Source organism: Dermochelys coriacea, chromosome 2 (genome assembly GCF_009764565.3).
Source record: "Dermochelys coriacea isolate rDerCor1 chromosome 2, rDerCor1.pri.v4, whole genome shotgun sequence".
Taxonomy (NCBI): Eukaryota; Metazoa; Chordata; order Testudines; family Dermochelyidae; genus Dermochelys; species Dermochelys coriacea.
This window is the reverse complement of record NC_050069.1, coordinates 204,285,116-204,310,180: the sequence shown is the minus strand read 5'-3', so window position 1 is coordinate 204,310,180 and position 25,065 is coordinate 204,285,116. Positions and strand designations below refer to the sequence as shown.

Genomic DNA, 25,065 nt, shown 5'->3' with positions numbered 1-25,065 from the left:
ATCTTGAAACACCAGGGAAGTTCCAAAAGATTGAAGGAGAGCTAATGTTGTGCCAATATTTAAAATGGGTAAGCGAGATGACCCAGATATTTTTAGGTCAGTCAGTATGACATGAGTCCCAGGCAAAATAATAGAGCAGTAATATAATTAATGCCAATCAACATGGGTTTATGGAAAATAGATGATGTTGAACTAACTTGATATTTTATTGATAAGATTGCAGCTTTGATTGATAAAGGTAATAGTGTTGATGGAAGACATTTGACTTGATACCGCATAACAGTGCAACTCGAAAACTACACAGGTATAAAGTTAACATGGTCTCATTAAATAGAGTAAAAGCTGGCTAACTGATAGGTCTCAAAAAGTAATTGTAAATGGGGAATCATCCTCAAGCAGGTGCGTTTCTCATGGGGTCCTGGAAAAAACAGAACAAAATCATCATTGATAAAGTTTGCAACTGACACAAAAATTGGGACAGTGGTAAAAATGAAGAGGACAGGTCACTGATTCAAAGCAATCTAGATCACTTGGTAAACTGGGCATAAGCAAATAATGTATGTTTTAATATGGTTATATGTAAATGTTCATATCTAGGAACAAAGAATGCAAGCCATAGTTACAGGATCGTGGGGGATTCTATCGTGGGAAGAAGTGTCTCTTTGAAAAAAGATTTGGGAGTCGAAGTGGATAATTGGCTGAACATGAGTTTCCAGGGCAACATACTGGCAAAAAGAGTTATGCGATCCTCGGATGCATAAGCAGGGGAAGTAGAGAAGTTATTTTATTTCTGTATTTGGTGCTGGTGTGATAGCTGCTGGAATACTGTGTCCAATTCTGGTATCCACAATTCAAGAAGGATGTTGATAAATCAGAGGATTCAGAGAAGAGCTGTAAGAATGATGAAGCCATTAGAAAACATGCCTTATAGTGATAAGACTTACAGAGCTCAATCTATTTAATTTAACAAAGAGAAGGTTAAGGGGTGCCTTGATTACAGTCTATAAGTGCCTATATGGAGAACACACATTTAATCATGGGATCTTCAATCTAGCAGAGAAAGGTATAGATCAGAGGTGGGCAAACTACAGCCTGCGGGCCATCCTGCCTGGCCCTTGAGCTCCTGGCCGGGGAGGCTAGCTCCCAGCCCTTCCCCTGCTTTCTCCCCTCCCCACAGCCTCACACCACTCTGGGTGGTGGGGCTGCGAGCTTCTGCCGAGCAGCATGGCAGGCTTTGGCCGGGAGGTGCAGCTACCAGACATGCTGCTCTGAGTGGCATGGTAAGGGGGCAGGGGAGTTTGATAAATGGCAGCGGGTCCCTGTGGGCAGACAGGGGACAGGGAGTGTGGGCAGTTGGATGGGGCAGAGGTTCGGGGGGGAGGGGCAGTCAGGAGATAGGGAACGGGGGGGTTGGATAGGCATGGGAGTCCCAGGAGGCCTGTCAGGGGGCGGGGCAGCCGGGGGGGGGACAGGGAGCAGGGGCAGTTGGATAGGGGGTGGAGTCCCAGGACGGGGGCTGTCAAGGGACAAGGAGCAGAGAGGATGGGATGGGTGGGTGATTCTGAGGGGGGAAGTCAGGGTGCAGAAAGTGGGAGGGGGCAGATAGAGGGTGGAGGTCAGGCTGTTTGGGGAGGCACAGCCTTCCCTACCCAGCCCTCCATACAGTTTTGGAACCCCAATGTGGCCCTCAGGCCAAAAAGTTTGCCCACCCCAGTATAGATCCAATGGCTGGAAGTTGGAGCTAGACAAATTCAGCCTGGAAATAAGGCATACATATTTAGCAGTGTGAGTAATTAACCATTTGAACAATTTACCAAGGGTCATAATGGATTCTCCATCACTGACAACTTTTAAATCAAGATTGGATGTTTTTCTAAAAATATACACCTCTACCCCAATATAATGTGACCCGATATAGCACGAATTCAGATATAACGCACTAAAGCAGTGCTCCGGGGTGGGGGCGGGGCTGCGCGCGCCGGTGGATCAAAGCAAGTTCAATATCACGCGGTTTCACCTATAATGCGGTAAGATTTTTTTTGGCTCCTGAGGACAGCGTTATATTGGGGTAGAGGTGTACTCTAAGGATTATATAGGGAAAGTTCTACTGACTGTGTTATACAGGTCAGACTAGATGATCACAATGGGCCCTTCTGCCCTTGGAATCTATGAAGTAAAGTCAGGAGGCAAAACACTGGTAAGAGAAGGAGCCCTGGAAGAGCTTAAGCCCGAACTTCAATTTGTAATAACTTTGCAGCACAAACGCCAAGAAGTTTGCTCCTGGCTTAGGTACACCACTGAATAAACACAATGGACCTATTTCTTGAACAGAAGATATAAGCAGGTTACATAGAGAACACTTTTCACCAACTGTTCCTTAAAGCTAGAGCCAAGCTAGTACAGATGACTTTTTCCAGTGGTACATTGGGAGAAGAGAGAAACATAACACTATCACCCTACTAAATCTGGCTTATGTGAAATTTAAGAGAAAGGAGAGGCCAACCTTGGCATTCATTCAGAGTTCCCAGTACCGTTCATTAACTTGTAAATTACGGGTTTCAGAGTAGTAGCCGTGTTAGTCTATATTCACAAAAAAGAAAAGGAGTACTTGTGGCACCTTAGAGACTAACAAATTTATTTGAGCATAAGCTTTCGTGAGCTACAGTTCACTTCATCGAAAGCTTATGCTCAAATAAATTTGTTTGTCTCTAAGGTGCCACAAGTACTCCTTTTCTTTTTGCGAATACAGACTAACTCGGTTGCTACTCTGAAACATACCTACACATACATGCAGGGGGAAAAAATAAAAACACCAAACAACAAGTCTTCACTTTTAAATCTCTTTTTGATAGTTCCAAAATTCAGGCACACATCCAGAAGGACTTTCTGCTCTAGGTCTGGTCAGTAAAGAAATTGAGGTTAACCTTTAATTTTTAATGTCACCTGCAGCCAGTGACTGCTTTTTCTAATGCAAGTGACAGATAAACAGAAAAACACTCCCAAGATGATACACAAAGCACCACACACCATAAGTGCATTTTTATTTTTATACCAACTCAATTTCTCAAATGGATAACCAATGTTCCTACTAATTTACATTAGGAATTGAGTGAGGCATGAAAAATGTTCTGATGCATAGGCTCTATTTCTTTAATGTACTATATAGTGTGCTTCTATTGCAACTGTGGCTACACAAAATATATTTAAAGAATGCACAAATACACACAAAATATCACAGGGAACGCTGTGCCTCTGACCACTGCTGGCAATATACTCTACTTACTGATAGGCCTTGCACTTTGCTCACGGGAGCCCCACGACTCCTCTACTCTAAGACCGAGTCCCGGGCTTCAGCACCTCTGTTTCTCACTGTGATCCCTTCAGCGGGTTTAAATGAGCCCAGAGCACACTGAAGATTTAGGCCAGATCTACAATACAAAGTTTTGTCACCATAAGTATGTCAGTAAGAGGTGTGAAAAAAAATCTCACTTCCTAGCCGACACAGCTATGCTGGCAAAAACCCCAATGTAGACAGAAGAGTGGTTCTGTTGGCATAGCTAATGTTGTTCAGGGAGGTGGTGTGAGTATGTCAGCAAAATTCCTTCTCTTGGCACACACTGTATCTATACTTAGGGACTCCACCAGCATAGCTATATCAGTATCAGCAGAGCCTGTATAATGTAGACAAGGCCTTATTCTCTTGGGAGCTATGCAATCAGCCAATGTTTGCAGCAATACAGGAAAGCCTATTAGTCATCAGAATACAGTGATCAGAGACATTGGATTAAAACAGTAAAGAAAAGCCTAACGCAACTCACCCATAATCTGTCAGTTTTCCTTCAGATTCAGAGGGTCCCTCTTTGCACTGTCCTGAAAGATAGACTTTTGGTCTGCAGCTAGCCTCCCTAACCCTGGCCAATAGATCTCAGATTGGAATTCCTCCTCCTCGGCCAGGAGGGCAAGTATTTTATAAAAGCTCCATAACACCTGTGTCCTTTGAAAAGGATGACTGGGTTTTGAAACAGTCACCCTGTTTTCACATGTACTCCCCTCCTTTCCCCAGCCCAGTCCAGGTAGGGAGATGGTTATAGTCACATAGGTAATAACCCATCCATATTTCAAGACGTTCCCTTGGCCAGTTCTCCTTAGTGTTAATGAGTGTCATTTATCTGCACTGTATTTCTATAGTAACTTTACTCTCGTGTTGACAATTCTTGATAGACACATCTGGTTTGGTATGAATGAACTATGTGACCCATGCCTAGTCCATTCAACACTTATTTCCCTGTACCGAGGGAGTGTCTCTGGAAAGATGATAAATTCCTTGAAAGTAAATAGCAATAAAACAATGTCAATGCCCAAAGCATTCCACATACCTGTATATAAAATAAAATTAATAATAGTTACTGGTTTGAATGCAATGCAGGCCAGTAGTGCCCAAAAGGTGTTCCTATCAAAAAAGCCCTTTGATGGCCTATAATCAGTATGAGCTGGTGTTTTCCAGCAGATCAGTAGCAATATTCCAAATGAGCAGTGTTAGCACTTCAAATTTTCAATTGCCTGACATAACTCAAGGTGGGTGAGGTGATATCTTTTATTAGACCAACTTTTAAGCTCCCACAGAGCTCTTCTTCAGCTCTTCTCTTCTGACCTTGTTATTCCTAATCTAAGCAGAAGGAATATTGCAAATACTGAAGTAATATAATCTAGATATTTAAGGTAAAACTGGGAAGTATCTAAAAGCAAACTTTGCATCATTACCAAATATTCCCTTGTCAGGAAGGTGAGAATAGGTTTGAATCAAATACTGAATCATCCTTCCATGTCATGAATGAGGCACATTTGTGAGAAAGCATAGGAAAGTTTTCACTGATGCCTCCTATGTTCTAGCTGGTCTGTGGACAGCAGACTAATATTTAATGCTATCAACCCATCATATTTAAGAACTAAAATCAACTGTTTGGGAGCATTTATCATCTTAAATCTGACATTAAAGTGAGAAAAATCTGTTTATGCAATTAAGTACATTGTAAAGAGGCATGGAAGGAGGCAACATTTTAAAGGAGAGTGGACTTTAAGCTTTGGATAACTATTGGAAACATCACAAATTAATAATCAATATGTTCATAGATGGCAGAAGTAGAACTGGGCACAAGAAACTCTGCCATCAATAAAACCAAGCAAACTGAATAGACTCTTGAAAAAAATCACAACAAAATTATGTTGCTTATCATTGACAGGTGGTTCAACTATAAACAGGACAATCTATCTTTTTTTAAAATTGTATTCTCAGATCATTCAGCAGTCCAGAGAGACTACTGAGATATGACCCATTCATCAGAATAACCAGGCAGCTAGATTAAATTTTCTGACATGAAATCTCTGAGGTCAACCTTGTTTCTAGGTAAATTCAAAAGATGCACCTGGGAAAAAAAAACTAGACAAATTGCTAAACTTCTTTAATTGTGAATTTGACCAATTGCATGGAGAAATTATAGATTACTGTAGTGATTTCCATATAGTGATGGACTCAAATAGCTCAGTCTATTTAAGTTAACAAAGAGACAGTTAAGGGATGATTTGATTACAGTTTTTAGTATCTACAGGGGAACAAATATTTAATAATGGGCTTTTCGATCTAGCAGACAAAGATATGTTCCAGTGGCTGCACGTTGAAGCTAGATAAATTCAGATTGGAAATAAGGCGTACCTTTTTCATGGTGAGAGTAATTAACCATTCAAACAATTTACCAAGGATCGTGGTGGATTCTCTATCGTGGACAATTTGTAAATTCAGATTGGATGTTTTTCTATAAGACATGCTCTAGGAATTATTTTGGGGGAAGTTCTTACACAGTAGGTTACACTTGTTTATCACAATGATCCCTTCTGGCTTTAAAATCCATTATTTATTAATATAATAGAAACATAACACTGGACAAATTGAACTTTTGGTTCTGATCAGATTATTTCATATGATCAAATGACAAAGAATCACAAATTAAGAGATAGAAAAGACCTACCAGTTACATGATGGGTTTTTTTTTTTTTTACTCTATATTGAGTATTCTGCCCAACAAATATTCCAATGATCCAAGTGATGGAACTGCCACTACTTCTCTTGGGAGACTATTCCAAAGTCCCATTATTAGAAATATTCCCCAAAATTCAACCTAAACTTTTATTTTCCTCTATTTCAGGCTACATCTTAGTACTATTGTGAATTCCTCTCCCTGTGTTATAATCCTCCAAGACTTCTAATGTACAAATATATCAGTCACACTCTATATTGAGTAGTATGTGTTACAGATGGTTATATCAGTCAAAAAGGATACAGATTGTTATAAGACACAGTTCTAAGCAAACTTTTCAATGGTTGGACTAATTGGTTAACCATTTATGAAAATATCTATAGTTACTTATTAACCCTTTATAAACGGTTTATAAATATATCACTGCTATAAGTGTGAACAAGCATATCACTAATAGAACTGGAGTACTTGTGGCACCTTAGAGACTAAAATTTATTTTTGTTAGTCTCTAAGTGCCACAAGTACGCCTTTTCTTTTTGTGGATACAGATTAACACAGCTGCTACTACTGTATCTTTAATTACAAACCATTTTACGGTTCCACATAAACAAGTATAAATCTAATCTTGTTGAATAGTAAACAGTTAATGTTTGGGTTTTTTTGAGGAAAACCACAACTTTTCTATTCCCACAGTTTCTACATTAGAAACCATGGGCCTGACACAAGTAGGTGCTTTTGAAAATCCCACCTGGGTGCCTAGCTGCATCTTTAGGCAACTAAACACTTTTGAAAAGCTGGCCCTTATTGTCAAGCAAAAAATAGTTCATTTTGAATATACACTTTGAAAAACTAGTACTTATTGCAAAAGACTCAAAAGTTTCTTAAAGAAGGCTGGTGAAATTAATGTTTTGAAATGGCCCAGATGTTGGTGAGAGAACCTAAACACTAAATTGGATCAACACATCATCACAAATACTAGATATTAAATAATTATTTCCAGGTTTCAAAGGATCTGCATCAGACATTTGAAATCAAAATGATCAAACACAGTCATCCTAGTTGCAATATTTTAAATACAAAAATGATTTTAATCCAAAACATAATTTATCAATCCTGTTGTGCAACTTGAATGAGTTGTAATGCATCTAGTTACAAAGAGGACTTATGGCATTCCCATATTATTTCTTAATAACTTAAGTGAATGGCATTTATACAGTTCATTGCAGTTGAACATTGTATGTTATTAAAACACGATAAAACTCGGTTTTCAGATTATACAAAGGCCATGACAACCACTCACCACCATTTTTAACATGATTTAACATATTAAAACACAACATTTTATTGGCCAAGTAAAAGACCAGAGGAGATTTCAGATTTTTTTATACCTTATAGCAAGGGTTCTCAAGCTGGGGGTAATGACCACTCAGGGGATCACAGGTTGTCAACCCCGTACATGGCAGGTCTCCACGTCCAAAAAAAGGGCGCCAAAATAGAATTTCATCCAGTGCACCATATTCCCTAAGGCCATCCGTGGGACTAAGACAACATTAGAGAGCTTGACTGTTCAGCAGCTGAAGAGCTGCATTAAACCGCCAACCAATCAGAATATTGAGATCAATGAAAAAAATTCTAATTTAACAGTTAGACACAAGCAGGGATGGCACTGGGGGAGGCTTGTGGAGGCTATAGCCACCCCAAAATTTGCCTTAGTGCCCCACCCCTCCCCCGTAGCCATCTCTCCCAGCACAAAGGTCAACATTATGCAGAAGTAAGGGTGGCATGGTATGGCACTGCCACCCTTCCTTCTGCAGTTCTGTACCGGTGGTGGTGGTGGCGGTGCTGTCTTCAGAGTGGGTGCATAGCCAGCAGCCACCACTCTCCCAACTCTAAAAGAAGTGCTTGCCACCAGCAGCAGCGCAGAAGTAAGGGTGGCAATGGGGCGCTAAGTCTGCTGTGATCAGTGTTATTGACAAAGTTTCTTCATGTCCCCCACTTCCCAATATTAAACAGTAACTATAAAAAAAATTCTGCTTATAACAATAATTCCATTAAAATATATTTTAGTCTTAATTTAGAAGCAGTGAGAAAGGGTAAATTCATTTTAAACAATAGGGTTTTAAAATTTAGTATTTAAAATAATGGTAAATGTGTTTTTAATTTATAACGGCGGGCGGCGCGGGAGGAGGCTGCACTCAGAGACTTACCATGTGAAAGAGTTTCAGAGTAGCAGCCATGTTAGTCTGTATTCGCAAAAAAAAAAAAAAAAGGAGGACTTGTGGCACCTTAGAGACTAAGCTAGAGCATAAGCTTTCATGGGCTACAGGGAATGCATCCGATGAAGTGAGCTTTTCTTTGTGTGAAAGAGGTCGCCAATACAAAAAGTTTGAGAACCACTGCCTTATATCATCATTAAAATATATGTAAATGGTAACATTCACAGTGCAGTAATCACTTGCTCCTATCACTTTGTTCTTCCTCTTGCACTTCCTCCTTCTATTTGTTCGACCCACGTGTTGTATCCTCTCTTAAATGAGATTGTCAACTTTGTAAACAGGGACTGTGACTTTTTATATATTTGTTCAGGGCCTAATACAATGGGACTCCAATCTAGACTGGGATGTTTGAGCACTAACAATACAAATCATATTAAAAGGTATTAAATTAGATGTCAAACAGTATAAATCTGGTTTCTGGTAAACCTAGTTCAGTGGCTAGTTTGGGCAAAATGATCAATACATTTAACACACCAACTCTTATGGAAATGAACAGAAATCTCTACCACTGATTTAAATAAAATTTGCATAATAGGAATACAAAATATTACTGTAGGAATGTTTTGAAAACAATGGTGACACCAGTTATTTCATGTCAGTGTGATGCCATAAGCCGTTCTGCACATGACATACCATGACATTCTAATCTACAGCTACTGTATCAATGGAAAACTACGGTTACCAGAGGAGATATTACTGTGTTCATATAATTGCATTATTTAATGATAATGGAAAAAAAAGTGTGTGTGAACATCTATGTTTTCATTCAAAAATTCTCATAGTACATCATTTTTCAGGATATCTACTAGTGAACTTTGACTACCCTATTTCCTCCCTTCTACTAAAATATTACTTTCCATATCTTCCTCACTCGTCTCAGGTTCCTCTCTCTATTTGCCCTCCTCTTTAAACTTATTTGGAACCAGGCTGATATCTGTACCACATGGGAGACTCAGTATGCAACACTGAATTAAATAAAGAGCTACAGGAGGAGCATGAGTTGCTGGGAAAAGGGTAGTTAGTCATGAGTCAAGCTCTGAAGTGGCCTAGAAGATCATCAACTGCCCCAATCCCGATTTAAGTTCTTCACTATGAGAATTATTTTTGACATTTAAGATATACAGGTGACCAGTGGAGATTTCTGAGAACTGGAAGAGGGAACACACATTTTCCAGTTTTGAAAGGTAAAAAATTTGAGACTTAATGAAAATATGAGGAAGAAAATTACAAGAGCAGAAATGAGAAATCAATACATAAATAAATTAACAAAACACTCTAGAGCAGTGAAAATAAAATATAGCAAGATTTACATAGTGTATGACATCAGATTGCAAAATGAATTATTGATCTTGAAAAGTAAGAGTTAAAGGAATTTGACTTTGAAATAAAGGGTATAGGTGGCAAGGGTCAGGCAGGAAACCTCCCATGTTGTAAACAAGTGCAATTGGTCAGGAGCACGAATGGAGAGTTGCCACTTTTCTCTGAAGCATCAAGGACTGGCCACTTTTCAAGGCAGGATAAATGACTACGTGGACCAATGAAAAGGCATAATGAAGCAATTCCTTCTAAATCCTACTTTTAGAAAATAAAATAGTAATGAAAATGTAAGATGAGGACTATTTGTCACTGACAGTAGGCATGTGTGTAACCTGGGAGATGGACGCAAGATTGTTATGTCAAAACTGAACAGGTTCCTGACAGTTCAAGTTACTGTGATGATGTAATCTAGAAGAATGAACATCATATTTAGAAGAAGGAAGATGAAGATAAGGATCCTTCAGTTAAGATGTGTTTATATATAAGGAGATTTTTACATACATACTTTTCATTCCATTAAGAGAAAGTCCTCAAACCATGTTCTTGCTATCAGACAATGACCTATGTTGGTTAAGACATGTGCTTAATAGTTCTTATTTCAGATGCAACATATCGCAGACTAAGGCTGCTTATTGTTCCTTTGTTTAATCAGTGATCAATTGCTCCCCTGCTCCTCCCAAATATATATTATATATATATATACACACATACACACACACACACCTTGTTTTCCACCAATTAATGTAAAAAGTTCCTGTACTAGACATACAAATTTCATCTCTATCTCATCAAGATTTGATTATGTCCCAAGTCCCAAAAAGAGGGTGCTTGATCCAAATCTCAATGCATTTAGTAGGAGTCTTCCCATTTACGTCAATTGGACATTTCTATCAGGCTTTAGTTTTGAGGATATACGAGTTGTATTTTTATGACAACTATCAGTCTTGGCATCCTATCTATCTTACAGGATTTTAAAAAAGTAAAAATATTAAAGCCATCATGATGTTGTATTAAAGATTTGAAATAGAAAGTCTCATTTAAAAGTGGATAATCATGTGGTATTTTTAAGGTTTGGAATATGGATATTCTAAAGAATTTAAAAAACTGTGGAGTACCTCTGAATGTCTTACTTCTCCATATTAGATATTAATTTTTTTCCAATGCAAGTGGGCAAAAAGGATTACAAGACCCAGAAACAGAGTAAGAGGCTCACTAATATAGGTCTATGAAAGCTGTGAATGCAGAAACTTCCACACTTCAGCAGTCTATTATTTATATGACAGAATGAAGAGCTGAAAACATGAAATATAACCTTAAATTATTCACTTATTCTTTTCACAAAAGAAGAAACCGTCAATCTAATACTAAAAGACTTCAACCATATTTCTAAAGGTTTCAGGAAAATTGCCTTATTTATCTAAACTTTATTCTCCCCTTTTGTTCATTAAATACTGTAGCTTTGCATTAAGGTCAAACAGTGTCAACCAGTTACTGTTGCTGGAAAAGTCTTGCCTCCTTAATACTCAAAGTAACCACAATACAGGGTGAATTATTTTAATAGGCAAATTGAATGCTGTTTACCCAAAGTACATTTTTAACCATAAAAATGTATTTAAGGGTTTCTATCAACAATCAGTTATAGTACTATTTATTATCAAAGCAGCATTAAACATGATTCTTACCTGTCTACTTAAATGCCAGGCTAAAAAAAAAATCAACCATGCCTACTTTAGCATATTCAGCAATAGTCTCTTTTTAGTTCATACTAAAGAAATGCAACATATATTATATGACCTAGAAAACACAGTAAACTGAAAGGTAAAAAAATGATTGCTCAAACTGTAAAAAACAACATAGCATTTTAAAGAGAGTATCAGTTTGGTATAAAAACATTTTGGATTCTACTTTTATAAATTATTTGGGGTTGGAGATGCAAAACATGCAACTGGGAAAATACCTAATAGCCTTCACCACTTTCTTATTTTGATCCTGCGTTGTGATTTTTAAAGCCCCTATCTTGCAATGTATTTGTTAATATCTGGCCACATCTGTGTTATTACATATTCAACATTTAGTTTTTTCAGTATAATAAGAGGATCATGTGTCACGGGTTCATGGGATATGAAAACTTTATAATCTATGTTAATGGATTACTTTTCATTTCTTCCTTTCTGGGTTAGCCTTGGCTGGCACCAAGAACCACGACGCATAAAAAGGGTGCATAAGATTACAGTTTATGACATGTTACACCAGCAGTTTTCAAACTTTTTGAGTTGAGCCCCACATTTTGAGTTACACTTTTTTAGTTGCGCCCCTCCCCTACCCAGACAAAAATAAAACAATACCTGCCTCTCCTCCCTTGGGTTTTCAGGGTCAGGGAAGGCACATTTGACCTTCTCTGGAGCAGAGCCAGCGCTGGGTATGGAGGCTGCCAGAAACAGCGAAGCAAATGTTGACACTGACCCACAAGCTGGATGGTCTGTTGAGGTGAGTCAGGGGATGGAGATGTTGCTCCCTCCCCGTGCCCTGTCACGTGGGGTTGTCCCCCGCCGCTTGGCCCCCCAAAAAAGCATTCTTGTGCACCCCACTGTTTGAAAATCTCTGTGTTAGATACCTGTACCATCAGGGAACATGCAATGCTATCTGTATGAAAATCTAATTCACAACCAGTAGAAAAATAATTATACTCTTAGTACAACTGCAGGAAAGTAAAGTGCTTGTAATAGAAAAATGTGTATTTCCCTTCTCATTGAACTATTCATCAGTACTTCGTGATTTCCTACCAACTAATTTACAAAGCCAACTGATTTTTCAAGATAAAAGTAGTATGTTAGTCGATCACTCCTTATACAACATCGAGTACAATATTTAGCTTCTTGAGAGATGTAAATCAGAGTACAGTAGATAGAAGGACAGGATCTTATATGATGACGAAACCATCCTTAGAAAGATAAAGAGTAGACATTCTACCTTTTCTAGATATGTCAGCTTCACTGGATAGCACTAAGCTGCAGTGGGAGATTTTGAGGAGGGTTGTAAGATGAGATAAGAACAGGATAGAGGCAAGAAAAGCTGTTATAATTATAGCTGAGAACACAAAATTTGTTAAAGGAAGTCTACTGTATAATTATATTTGAAAATTTAGAAAGATGCCCAGAGGCTGGCTTGCAGCTATGAGCAACTAGTCAGTCTATAGTTCTGCTCATGAGGAATCCATTACTGTAGCCGAAGACATCTTCCTGTGTAATTGAACTGACTTTGATTAGGAAAAGGAAGGACTTCTATTGAAATCAGTAAGATTCTATGATGTGTCAGATGATACCTATTCTTAACAAGGTATGTTTAGAGATTGTAAAACTACTTTAGGGAGACTAAGTGCATTCATATCCTAAAACCCAATATCTTCTGTGCTGAGTTCTAACAATGTTAAATATTTGGTAGTCTACCGAATGTACAAGGTATTTGAAGAATTCTTTTCTGTGCTATCATACAGCACCAGAATTTGTAACTATTAGGATGTTAATTCACAAATGAAATTGATTAATAAATTAACATTAATTTTTATACCAAGCCATTACTCTCACTTTGGCTTAATTGATCCAATTGAATTGGTGGGGTATATAATTTAATGGAACTCAAGCTAAAATACAAATTAAATACCATATATACTCGTTCATTAGCCCGTTCGTTTATAAGCCGACCCCCCAAGATGGGTAGGTAAAAATGGCAAACACTGTATGACCCTTTTATAAGCCAACTCTACATTTCAGGGGTTCGCAAACTTTGGCTCCTGGCCCGTCAGGGTAATCCGCTAGTTCCCATTGGAAGGAAGTAAGGAAGTAACTCAAAGCCCAACATCAGAAATTAAGGCAGTTATGTATATATATAGTCTAACTATTCTATATTTGTCCACATTGCAATAAAAATATCCTGAGATTTGATGCCACACTACTAGAATCCACTTAGAAATACCATATTTTTCTTCTTTTTTGGAAAAAGATCTAAACATTTACTATTGCATCACAAACTTTTCTCTGTTTGAAAATTATACTAAACTAGGACTGAAAAAGATGCCATTGTACTGCTTATGGTTAGGTGTGGCTTCAATTTAATGCATTACAATTGCATTCTTTTTCCTCCAAAGTGTTGTGGTTTTTTTAAGTTTGATTTTCTTATTTGGAATTGTACAACGTTTGCAGGTCTTCAACCTCTCAATATTTTCTCAGAGTAACAACTAAAGATATTTAGTCTTTATACACTTTTCAATCCATTCCTGTGTTTCTATTTTTAAAGACTTTGAGTTGTACAGCAAAAGACTAATTTGAAACAGGTACGCCCAGGTTCATGGGGCAAAAGACTAATTTGAAACAGGTAAGCCCAGGTTCATAGGGGCAATCAAAACCTTTAATATCAATTTTAACTCAAAATGAAAATTGGTTTTGATAGGAATTTCAGATGTGGGATAAGGTACAATTTTTGGGTAACAAATTCTTGTTTGAGTAAAACAGGAGTTCAGAGAGGAGGGGTTAATTGGACTTTAAAAGCAAGTCAAATTTGTCATTTTTTGTCATGTTTTCATACCTACATGGTATTCCACTTGTGCACATTTTGCTTTCCGAGCGATCTTTTTGGGAGATCAGTTTAAGTGAGGGATCATTTGTGCTAGCCCAGTCAACGGACAATTTAAAACAAAAAACAAAAAAAACAACACACTGAAATTTTGGCTTTCCCCATCTTTACAGGAACTTTTGTATTGGAAGGCATATAGGAACCTCGTCCTGAGACTTACTATCTGTTGCCTTTCTTCAAAAATAGCAGCTTTACATGCTGATTTGGGCCAAATGTATCTATATTACATATTGCAGTCTAGCAAATTAATCTAGCAACTTGAGCTACTCCCTTCAGGAGCTTACAGAGAACTGAGTACTTTTGCTAAAATATTTACCTTCTTTGAAGAACAAAGTAATCTTGTACTTCAAGGGTTTCACAACAAGAAACAAGAAGGCCAGCAAATAGATCCACACCATCTACCCCTATGAACCAGCCACCCTCTTGATTCAGCTCATGAAATACAGCATAGCTCTTTAAGCGTCTCAAAAATTTTTAAAGGAAAATGAGGTCTTACAATGGAGCTTTTCCCTAGATAACTCTCCCTTTCTAGTATGTACGACTCCAAACCTGTACATCTAGGAAACATTTCTCAAATTGCAGCAGATTTAACTGAATAGAAAAAAATTCACAAAAACAGAAAAGGGAAGAAGGTAGGCCAAAATTGATTTTGCTATCCATTACATAAAGCAAGTGGAAAACCTTTCACACAAGTAGAAAAGGGAAAGGCAGAAAAACCTTCCAAGAGACCATCATTTAAGCAAGAACTTTGGTGTACCAGAGCACTTTAGATTAGTACTGTCAGTATGCTCCTAATCTAACTCAAGAGCTTTTTTCACTGACTTCAAAAATGAAACTCTTCAATATAAACCATATCACCAATCATAATCTGAATTTTCTGCTACAGGTAAGACACATGAAGCAATGCACGAGATCAGACCATGATTTCAAGCGCAGCGGATTTAATTCTCTTTTGAAATATCATTGCAACTTTATGTTCCTCCACCTTAACTGCAGCATACACCTAGTATTATTCCTCTGGAGCATCTCTCATGTATATGCATCTAGAAGAAAACTAAATATGAATTTTCTGACTTTTACCCACATGCTCTAAACAAACCTGATCATGAAAACTTAATAGGTGACTGACATTTTAGCAGGATTAAATCTACAATCTCATCTTCTGGATACACACCTGCAACTGCTGAAACTACATGATCACTGGTGTTTCCATGACTAGTATATATTTGGACAAGATGGATAAAAGTAGTATAACAGTTTTCCTTGACAGTAAACCCTCTCGATCGCTACACAGTCATACCATGAGACCAAATGTTCTTGCTATAGAAATCCAATTATTTTAGGGAATAAGGCTGCAAAAATTCAGCATATTTACATGGTTACAGATTTCTAGACCTGGTCAACTTTCTAATCAAACAGAGAAATATGATCCTCCATAAAGTTTTGCATGAATGAAACAGAACCAAAATGACCACATTTTGAATAGACAGGACGGGGAGTTCTTAAATTGCTCATAGAATGTGAATTGTAAGACACTATCCTGTTTCATTATTGTATATGCGCCAAAACTCAGTTCAGGAAAAATAAGGGTCAGGGCAGACACCATTTTGGGGTATGTCAAATTTAAATTTATCAGGAATAATAAATCTTAGCCATTTCCATTTAGAGAGGCAGTTTTGGCATCCTTTGCCACGGTCACTAAAATCAGCTACATACAGTACTTTGTGCTCTTGGAACATATCATCTTATATCTATATTATATACACTAAAGCAATAGTGAGCTCTAAAGGAGTTACTGGACTTAACATCTGCTAAAATGTAGACAGAAAATTTTCTTTTCTGTGACCTTAAGAACATTCCACCGCCAGAAGACAAGGGGCTCACTGGTATCAGGTAGTAAGTTTCAGTTGGCTTGCCCAGTTCAGCGCCCCAATTCACTTATGTCATCATCTGTATCTAAGGTATCGTTGGAAAACCAACAACACACTGATTATTAATTAATAATTAATTAATTAATTCCTGCATGGTATATGTATGTTAAGCACCTAAAGGAAAGAACAAATGTGAAGGAAATATGGGGCTAAAATGTATTTGAAGCAGACAAGTCTGGGGAACAAGTAAACAGGTTTTTTCCCAGACAAAGGAAAGGCTAATGCTTCCATCCAGATGCAAGCACAATCTAGTGGCCACTGGCTGGCATATCAGAAGCAGTAGGGACAGATCAATTTTCACCGTAGAAAGCACCAGGAGGGAAGAATCAGCATAGAACCTTTCCCCATCTGACACCATGGCACTTACCTCACAGCAAAGGCTCTGGACTTGGATAAAGATACATTTAAGAAGTTCACTGGACTACAGAAGAGAAGGGCAAAGAACTTAAAGTTCTCTTTCACCTAAGAAAACAGAACTGAGCATTTTGGACTTTGTGGGAGATCCTGACCAAGATGGTAGTCAGCCATCTTGCTGGAAGGAGGTGTGGTAAGAATCTTACCTTGAACCAAGACTGTAGTTGTGTGATGTTTTGGTAACTAGAAAGTGATTTTCACATCTACTTGTTTGTAACAATTTTGGACTTTATCCCTCAAACTTGAACTTACTCCAACCCTCTCTCTTTTTGATTAAATACACTCGTTTTACTTTCACTCTAGATCAATCCAATGCTGTGTTTGACTTGAAGTGATGATTTACTCCAGTAAAAGCAACAAGCTGCTGTGCTTTTGTCTCTTTAAAGGAGCAACAGACATTATTACTCCTCAGTGTTCTAGGGGAGGACTGGACATTTCAGGACAGATGGCTCTGGGGAAATTCGAGACTGGGGTTGTGCTGTGGTCTCTTGACTAGAGTAACCCAGGCTGGTGGAAGACCATATTGCAACTGTGATGTAACAAGAAGACTGTTGGAACCGGAGTTGCTGAACTGGGGCTGTTCAACATTCAGACACTCAGTGCATGCTTGTATGCCAACTGAGAGCATCTAGACAAGGAGCTACAGCAGCAGAACATTTTAAGGCACTCAGGGTTACAGGACAAGCGGTGACAATCTCCCACTCACCTGGATTACACCTCAAAAAGTGACATTTTCCATTTGAAATTGCATTTGAAAAAGTTTAACAATACAATAAAAGAAAGATATATAAGCATAACAGAGCCAAAAATAAATGCTCTGATAAGCTTCTTAGGAAACTGACAGTTGCATATTGTAGCTATACAGTTACTTTTATCCACAAGTGAATTAATCCATACTGCAAAAGTTTCTAGTCTGACCATTCCTCAAGAGATGCAAGCTAAGCACAATGACATGTCAACATTTATGAAGGATTCTTGCATTTGGAAAAAACTAGAAATTCCTTAAATTACTCCCAAAAGCTCTTAATTATTAAACTTCCATTCTTTTCTTTTCTTATAAATTAACTCCACGAATGTCAAAGAGCATATAACATTATCGAAATTCAAAGAAAAGAAACAAAATACACAATATATGCAACGTAGTAATAGACAGACAACTTCATTAGTCTGTAGCATACGACATCCAGTAGACTATTATCATAATAAATGGGAGAAGTAGGTGAGATCCTGTCAACAGTGAGTTCTGGAAAAAACAAATTCATCTGTATGACAAATGTGTCTTCCTTAAACATACACAGGTCATGCTGACATTCAAAATCTACAAGTTAAATAATTGTTTCTTCCTTTCATCTGTTCTCTTTTTAAAGTTTAACAGATTTTTTGTTACCTTGCAACAAAAATTATCTTAATTTATGAAAGATACATAGTATATGATTTAATTTTTAAAGGAGGAGTTAAGTTTGCCAATATTCAATGGGTGAAAGCCCAATTGAACTAACACATTATTTTCTGCCCTTCCACCACCAAAGTAACAATGCAAAATAAAAATCTTTGTTGTCAACCATACAATTTTTAACGGCTTTGTCAGGATCTATGACTCCTGTTAGTATAACCATGCAGGTAACACACAGCGGTTCAAATTATTTCAGTTCTGGAGCTGACATGCAAACCACCATTTCCAGGGGATCATACTATGCATATGGTGGTGTGTCCAAGCTGCAAAGTAGTTGTTTTATATCAGAGAAAGAAGAAGCTATATACTGCATGCTTTATATTATCCTTTTTGCTGTAGGCTTAGCTTGTAAATTCTACATTATGAGATAAGATCAATCAGAAGAAACAGCTCTAACTGTGACCCATATGCAATAAAAGTTGTAATCAATTCTTTAAAGGAAGTTAAAATATTGTCATATTTATCGATAAAAATGGCAGCTATTTTATAGATATGAGGTCTTTCACAATTCAAAACATGTAAGATAACTGAAATAGTTACCCAATTTAAACAATTGTCTGCATGTATATAAATAGAAATTTGTGGGCTATTGAAATAGGAAGCAGAGTTACAAAGCAGCATAAGAGGCTTTTATAACTCTCACAAACCTGAGAATTCTGTAAAAAATATTTTAACAGGAAATATTCCTCAAGAGACAGTGGGTAAATTCCTCAGAAGCACTCAAATTGTAAATTTTTTAAACAAATCTGCAGAGTTAGAATAATCAGTATCACACAGTTTCTAGATACCCCATTTTCTTGATCCTCATCAATCTAAGTATTGACCTGGGTTATTCCTGCTGCATTGCTGGATGAGCTAACAATGGATGAAGATGAAGTATCCAGGCTGGTTTTTAATCTGAAAAGCTGCTTTCAAAACAGTTGATTATGAGGTTTTCACCACACACATGCAGTCTTCAGCAGAAGTTGATGGCATTACTCTCAAGTGAATTCATTCTTCTCTCTCGACCAAATCCCAGAGGATAGTATTGGGCAATTGTACCTCTACCACAAGAGCAATCACATGGTGTTGTATAATATTCCACCTGTCCTCTCGCTTGTTCAATATGTATATGAGGCTGCGAGGAGAGTGAGTGAGGAAATATGGGTTGTAGCATCTTCAGGAAGTTGATGACACTTATCTCTGTGTTTCGATATCCTCTCACCCAGATGCTGGTACTGAATTGACTGCCTTCCCCAGTGTCTGGAGGAGATTTGGGCATGGATAGAGACTAACTGCCAGAGACTCAATTCAAATAAGACAAATGTGATGGGGTGAGTTGAAGAATACAACTTGAAAGTAAGGCAAAAATTGTACCTGTGCCATCCATTGGAGAGGTCTTCCCACCAATTTTTGGTCATGTTTGGAAACTCGGAATCCAACTAGACTCCAAATTATTGCTGGACAATCACCTTTCAGTGTTAGCTTTCTATTTGCATTTGTTTAGGAAGTAGACTTTCTCACCTGTCACCATTTCATCTTAATTGATCCCTTGAAATATGTATTAACTACCTATGCTAAGCTAAAAAGGTGGAAGAGACTGTTGTGACACTGAATACGTTTCCCAGACCTGAAGAAGAACTCTGTTTACGTTTGAAAGCATGTCTCTCTCACCAACAGAAATTGGTGCAATATAAGATATTACACTCACCCACCTTGTACCCCAAGGATGGATTACTGTAACATGCTCAATTTGGAGCTACATCTGAAATCGATTCAAAAGATAAGGCTAGTACAGAACATGGAGTTGTCTAATTAAGCAGAATGTCCAACCACATATTCAACCAATACTACATGAGCCATACTGGCTACTTGATGGTTTCCAAATGAAATTAAATGTTGAAATTTACCTATAAAGTTCTAAATGTTTTAGGACCTTCCTGTCTGAGAGGTCATATCTCTCTCCCTTACTGACATAGTTAAGATCTATGGAGGCACTTCATCTCAGCACACAAGGGGGATCCGTTCCTTAAAATCCATTTCATTTTGGAATGTGCTCCACTTATGATCCAAAATAGCCCAAGTCTGTTTGTCTGGAGGGCATGCTGTAGGGTTCATGTTTTTAAGATGGAGGTTGAGGAAACAAATACTCAGGAGTTCAGGATCCTGACGCAGGGAAGAAAGGTAAGCAGCAGGATACGGACCCTGGACTTCAGGAAAGCAGACTTTGACTCCCTCAGGGAACAGATGGCCAGGATCCCCTGGGGGACTAACATGAAAGGGAAGGGAGTCCAGGAGAGCTGGCTGTATTTCAAGGAATCCCTGTTGAGGTTACAGGGACAAACCATCCCGATGAGTCGAAAGAATAGTAAATATGGCAGGCGACCAGCTTGGCTTAATGGTGAAATCTTAGCGGATCTTAAACATAAAAAAGAAGCTTACAAGAAGTGGAAGGTTGGACATATGACCAGGGAAGAGTATAAAAATATTGCTCGGGCATGTAGGAAAGATATCAGGAGGGCCAAATCGCACCTGGAGCTGCAGCTAGCAAGAGATGTCAAGAGTAACAAGAAGGGTTTCTTCAGGTATGTTGGCAACAAGAAGAAAGCCAAGGAAAGTGTGGGCCCCTTACTGAATGAGGGAGGCAAGCTAGTGACAGAGGATGTGGAAAAAGCTAATGTACTCAATGCATTTTTTGCCTCTGTTTTCACTAACAAGGTCAGCTCCCAGACTGCTGTGCTGGGCATCACAAAATGGGGAAGAGATGGCCAGCCCTCTGTAGAGATAGAGGTGGTTAGGGACTATTTAGAAAAGCTGGACGTGCACAAGTCCATGGGGCCGGACGAATTGCATCCGAGAGTGCTGAGGGAATTGGCGGCTGTGATTGCAGAGCCCTTGGCCATTATCTTTGAAAACTCGTGGCGAACGGGGGAAGTCCCGGATGACTGGAAAAAGGCTAATGTAGTGCCCATCTTTAAAAAAGGGAAGAAGGAGGATCCTGGGAACTACAGGCCGGTCAGCCTCACCTCAGTCCCTGGAAAAATCATGGAGCAGGTCCTCAAAGAATCAATCCTGAAGCACTTAGAGGAGAGGAAAGTGATCAGGAACAGTCAGCATGGATTCACCAAGGGAAGGTCATGCCTGACTAATCTAATCGCCTTTTATGATGAGATTACTGGTTCTGTGGATGAAGGGAAAGCAGTGGATGTATTGTTTCTTGACTTTAGCAAAGCTTTTGACACGGTCTCCCACAGCATTCTTGTCAGCAAGTTAAGGAAGTATGGGCTGGATGAATGCACTATAAGGTGGGTAGAAAGCTGGCTAGATTGTCGGGCTCAACGGGTAGTGATCAATGGCTCCATGTCTAGTTGGCAGCCGGTGTCAAGTGGAGTGCCCCAGGGGTCGGTCCTGGGGCCCGTTTTGTTCAATATCTTCATAAATGATCTGGAGGATGGTGTGGATTGCACTCTCAGCAAATTTGCGGATGATACTAAACTGGGAGGAGTGGTAGATACGCTGGAGGGGAGGGATAGGATACAGAAGGACCTAGACAAATTGGAAGATTGGGCCAAAAGAAATCTAATGAGGTTCAATAAGGATAAGTGCAGGGTCCTGCACTTAGGATGGAAGAATCCAATGCACCGCTACAGACTAGGGACCGAATGGCTCGGCAGCAGTTCTGCGGAAAAGGACCTAGGGGTGACAGTGGACGAGAAGCTGGATATGAGTCAGCAGTGTGCCCTTGTTGCCAAGAAGGCCAATGGCATTTTGGGATGTATAAGTAGGGGCATAGCGAGCAGATCGAGGGACGTGATCGTTCCCCTCTATTCGACACTGGTGAGGCCTCATCTGGAGTACTGTGTCCAGTTTTGGGCCCCACACTACAAGAATGATGTGGATAAATTGGAAAGAGTACAGCGAAGGGCAACAAAAATGATTAGGGGTCTAGAGCACATGACTTACGAGGAGAGGCTGAGGGAGCTGGGATTGTTTAGTCTGCAGAAGAGAAGAATGAGGGGGGATTTGATAGCTGCTTTCAACTACCTGAAAGGGGGTTTCAAAGAGGATGGCTCTAGACTGTTCTCAATGGTAGCAGATGACAGAACGAGGAGTAATGGTCTCAAGTTGCAATGGGGGAGGTTTAGATTGGATATTAGGAAAAACTTTTTCACTAAGAGGGTGGTGAAACACTGGAATGCGTTACCTAGGGAGGTGGTAGAATCTCCTTCCTTAGAGGTTTTTAAGGTCAGGCTTGACAAAGCCCTGGCTAGGATGATTTAACTGGGACTTGGTCCTGCTTTGAGCAGGGGGTTGGACTAGATGACCTTCTGGGGTCCCTTCCAACCCTGATATTCTATGATTCTATGATTCTATGACTCTCCAAGAGATGATGTATAAGAAAAGCGGGCAATTTCTTTGTATTATGATCTGTGCTGTATGGCTATTCAGCTACTATATTTTGAGGGCTGCATTTTGTTTTTTTTCATATTGTTATATTGATTTTTTCATGTTTTTGATCGACTGTCCGAAGCAAGATAAATAATTCCTGTCTTTCTAAATCTGAATGAATAAATGTTCAAAAGACTAATTTAAAAATTCACCTAGAAATCAATCTAGAAGTGATGAAATTTAAACATCACTACAGTTAGTACCAATTAGTACTAATATCATTAATCTCACAAGGAATACTAAGGATCACATAAGAAATGAAAAAAGCCACCCTTCACATATCAAGACGTGTCTCCCCTAGGTAAAGACTGAGACCCAGCAAATTAGTGGGATGCTGTGGAGACATTAGCACTGCCATTGCAAATTCTGTTCTGTTCCATAAGAAGCAGTCAAACTGGTAGGTGCTAAGATACTGTGGTGATGAGAGTGGTATAACTAGGTGTATACAACAATATTTTTTCCCATACTCTTACTTTCTGAGAAGTGTGTTTGGTTTATTGTGTTAGAAGAAGGGATTCACAGAGATGGACTCATTACAAACAGGACAGTGGAGGAGTAACAATGGTCTGAGTATGTGTGCGTGCGTGTAGCCAATACTTTGCTGCTTTCTTCAGAGTCTGAGTGTTGGGATGCACAAAGTCTAGGGAATTTTACACAGTGACATTTTTAAAATGAGTGTGAATTATTGGAAGAAGTCTGTTCCTAGAGTGCTCTTATTCCAAGTAATTTTTATTTAAGACCCCATTCTATAGTTCAGTGGAAATGTTTCCTAAGCAAGTTCTGAAGATCAGAAGGGTCCCAACTACAGAGAAGAAGCATGTCATGAGAGTAGTAGGAAGTGGGGCAAACCAAGTCCAATTTAAGATTGTGTCCTTGAGCATGTAACTGGAGTTCTTTGAGTTTTCAAATGTCAAGTAGTTAATTGCTTTAACTTATTTGCAGAAAATGAAAACAGCTTGTAAATTCACAAATATATTTCGTAAAGAGTACACCTTAGTACAGTGGATATTTTCCTTACCATAGTCTGTCTCAAAGCTTTAATACCAATGACAGTTATTAATAAGAGTTTCCTTTTACTATGATTTCTCCAAGCACCCAACCACCACCTTTTCCCAAACAGAAGATTGAAAATAAGGCATCATTTTCATAGACATCTGGGACTTTTTCCTATATACAGTTAAAAGCTACAAAAAATCTGTCAAACATATACTTGTATTACCCTTTATCTACCAGTAAGATAGAAACTTAATTTATTTTTGTTTTACTTGGTATAAAATGGTCTCTTATTGCTATGTTCTATTTGTGGACAAATGTTCTTATTTCATTGGTTCTATGGTAATTTTTTATTGTTATTTATAATTAATAAAAGCAATATGTGCAATAGTATAATTCTCTTATAATTCAGTCTTTATAAATAAAAATATAACCATAAGCAGAGTTTCACCTTACCAACAGCAGACCAAATGAGGCAAAAGATCTCTGGCTTCACCTTAAGAAATATGTTCAGTCCCTTCTTCACCCCTAAAGTTAAAGGTATGATAGCAGTTTTACCTTCACGCCTCCTGGGATGCAGTTGTAAGCAAGACCAGCGTATTTTCTATTCACCTCCCAAGAGGGAGTTGCTGCAGCAAGATCAGGAAACTGGGATTCTTTTTTAATCTCGAAAAGTGGAATACTGGGGAGGAATATTCTTCTTCCCCACTCAGCAACAGTAAGGAAGAGGAGAAGGAGGAGGGAAATGCAATAACACTTCTAAAAGGTAGGTGGTAATAACTACAGCTGACCGAAGGACGACAGTTCATTTCACAGCAACTTTCAAGATTTCAAAATTTGTTTTGATTCTGCCCTGGAATGAAAAACATGGACATGTCATACTATAGCCTAGCTGCAAGGGTACTGGCCTAGGATGTGGGAGACCCGGGTCAGGTCTCTTCTTTCCTTGTGTAGAGCAGAGTTTTTCTATCCGAAACAGGGAGAGCAGGGACTTGAATACCTGGGTCTCCCACATCCCAGGCCAATAGCCTAACCACCCACCCAGTCAGTCAGTCAGTCTCTCTGGTTAAGCTTTCCCAATGAAGGTTTTGTGGAAAGTGTTGTAGTTTCAATGAATCAGCATCTTTTGCCAAACTGGCAACAGAGATGTCACTCAGTTTCTGATGTGGAAGACAGGAAGGATGCAATTAGGGTGGGGAACACACACAGCAGAGCCCTGAATAGCTTTATGCCAGGGGCAGGGTGAAGACATGCGAGAGAATCTAAACACCAATGGCTTAGAGAATTTGGAGGAAGCACAGACTTATTCAAGGCAAGGCCTCATTTATCAAAGTTAGCAGGAGTGTAGTAATCCTTTAATAGTCATAGATAAAAGACTATAGACCAAATTTACAAAAGATCATATCTCCTATTTAGGCACCTGAAAGGATTGTTCAGAATTTTGGAAGTGCTTAGCACTCAATCAAAATTGGATCAAATTGCACTTTGAGGTTTTGAACAAATGTTCCTAAGGCTGGAAAATTCAATAGGAGCCACCAAGTACACAGGTTTCAGAGTAGCAGCCGTGTTAGTCTGTATTCGCAAAAAGAAAA

General features: G+C 38.7%; 1 protein-coding gene across 9 annotated transcripts in view; it reads right to left on the bottom strand.

Annotated features, from left to right (window-relative positions):
* Nucleotides 1–25,065, bottom strand: part of TBC1D5 (TBC1 domain family member 5) — a 488,374-nt gene that overhangs the window by 390,894 nt on the left and 72,415 nt on the right. For 2 of the 9 annotated variants that reach the window (XM_043509084.1, XM_043509083.1), the window contains exon 3: nt 23,930–24,001. The exons of the other annotated variants lie outside the window; for them this stretch is intronic. The gene's annotated coding sequence lies outside the window, so the exon portion shown is untranslated. The remainder of the gene's footprint in view (nt 1–23,929; nt 24,002–25,065) is intronic. 9 annotated transcript variants of the gene reach the window in all.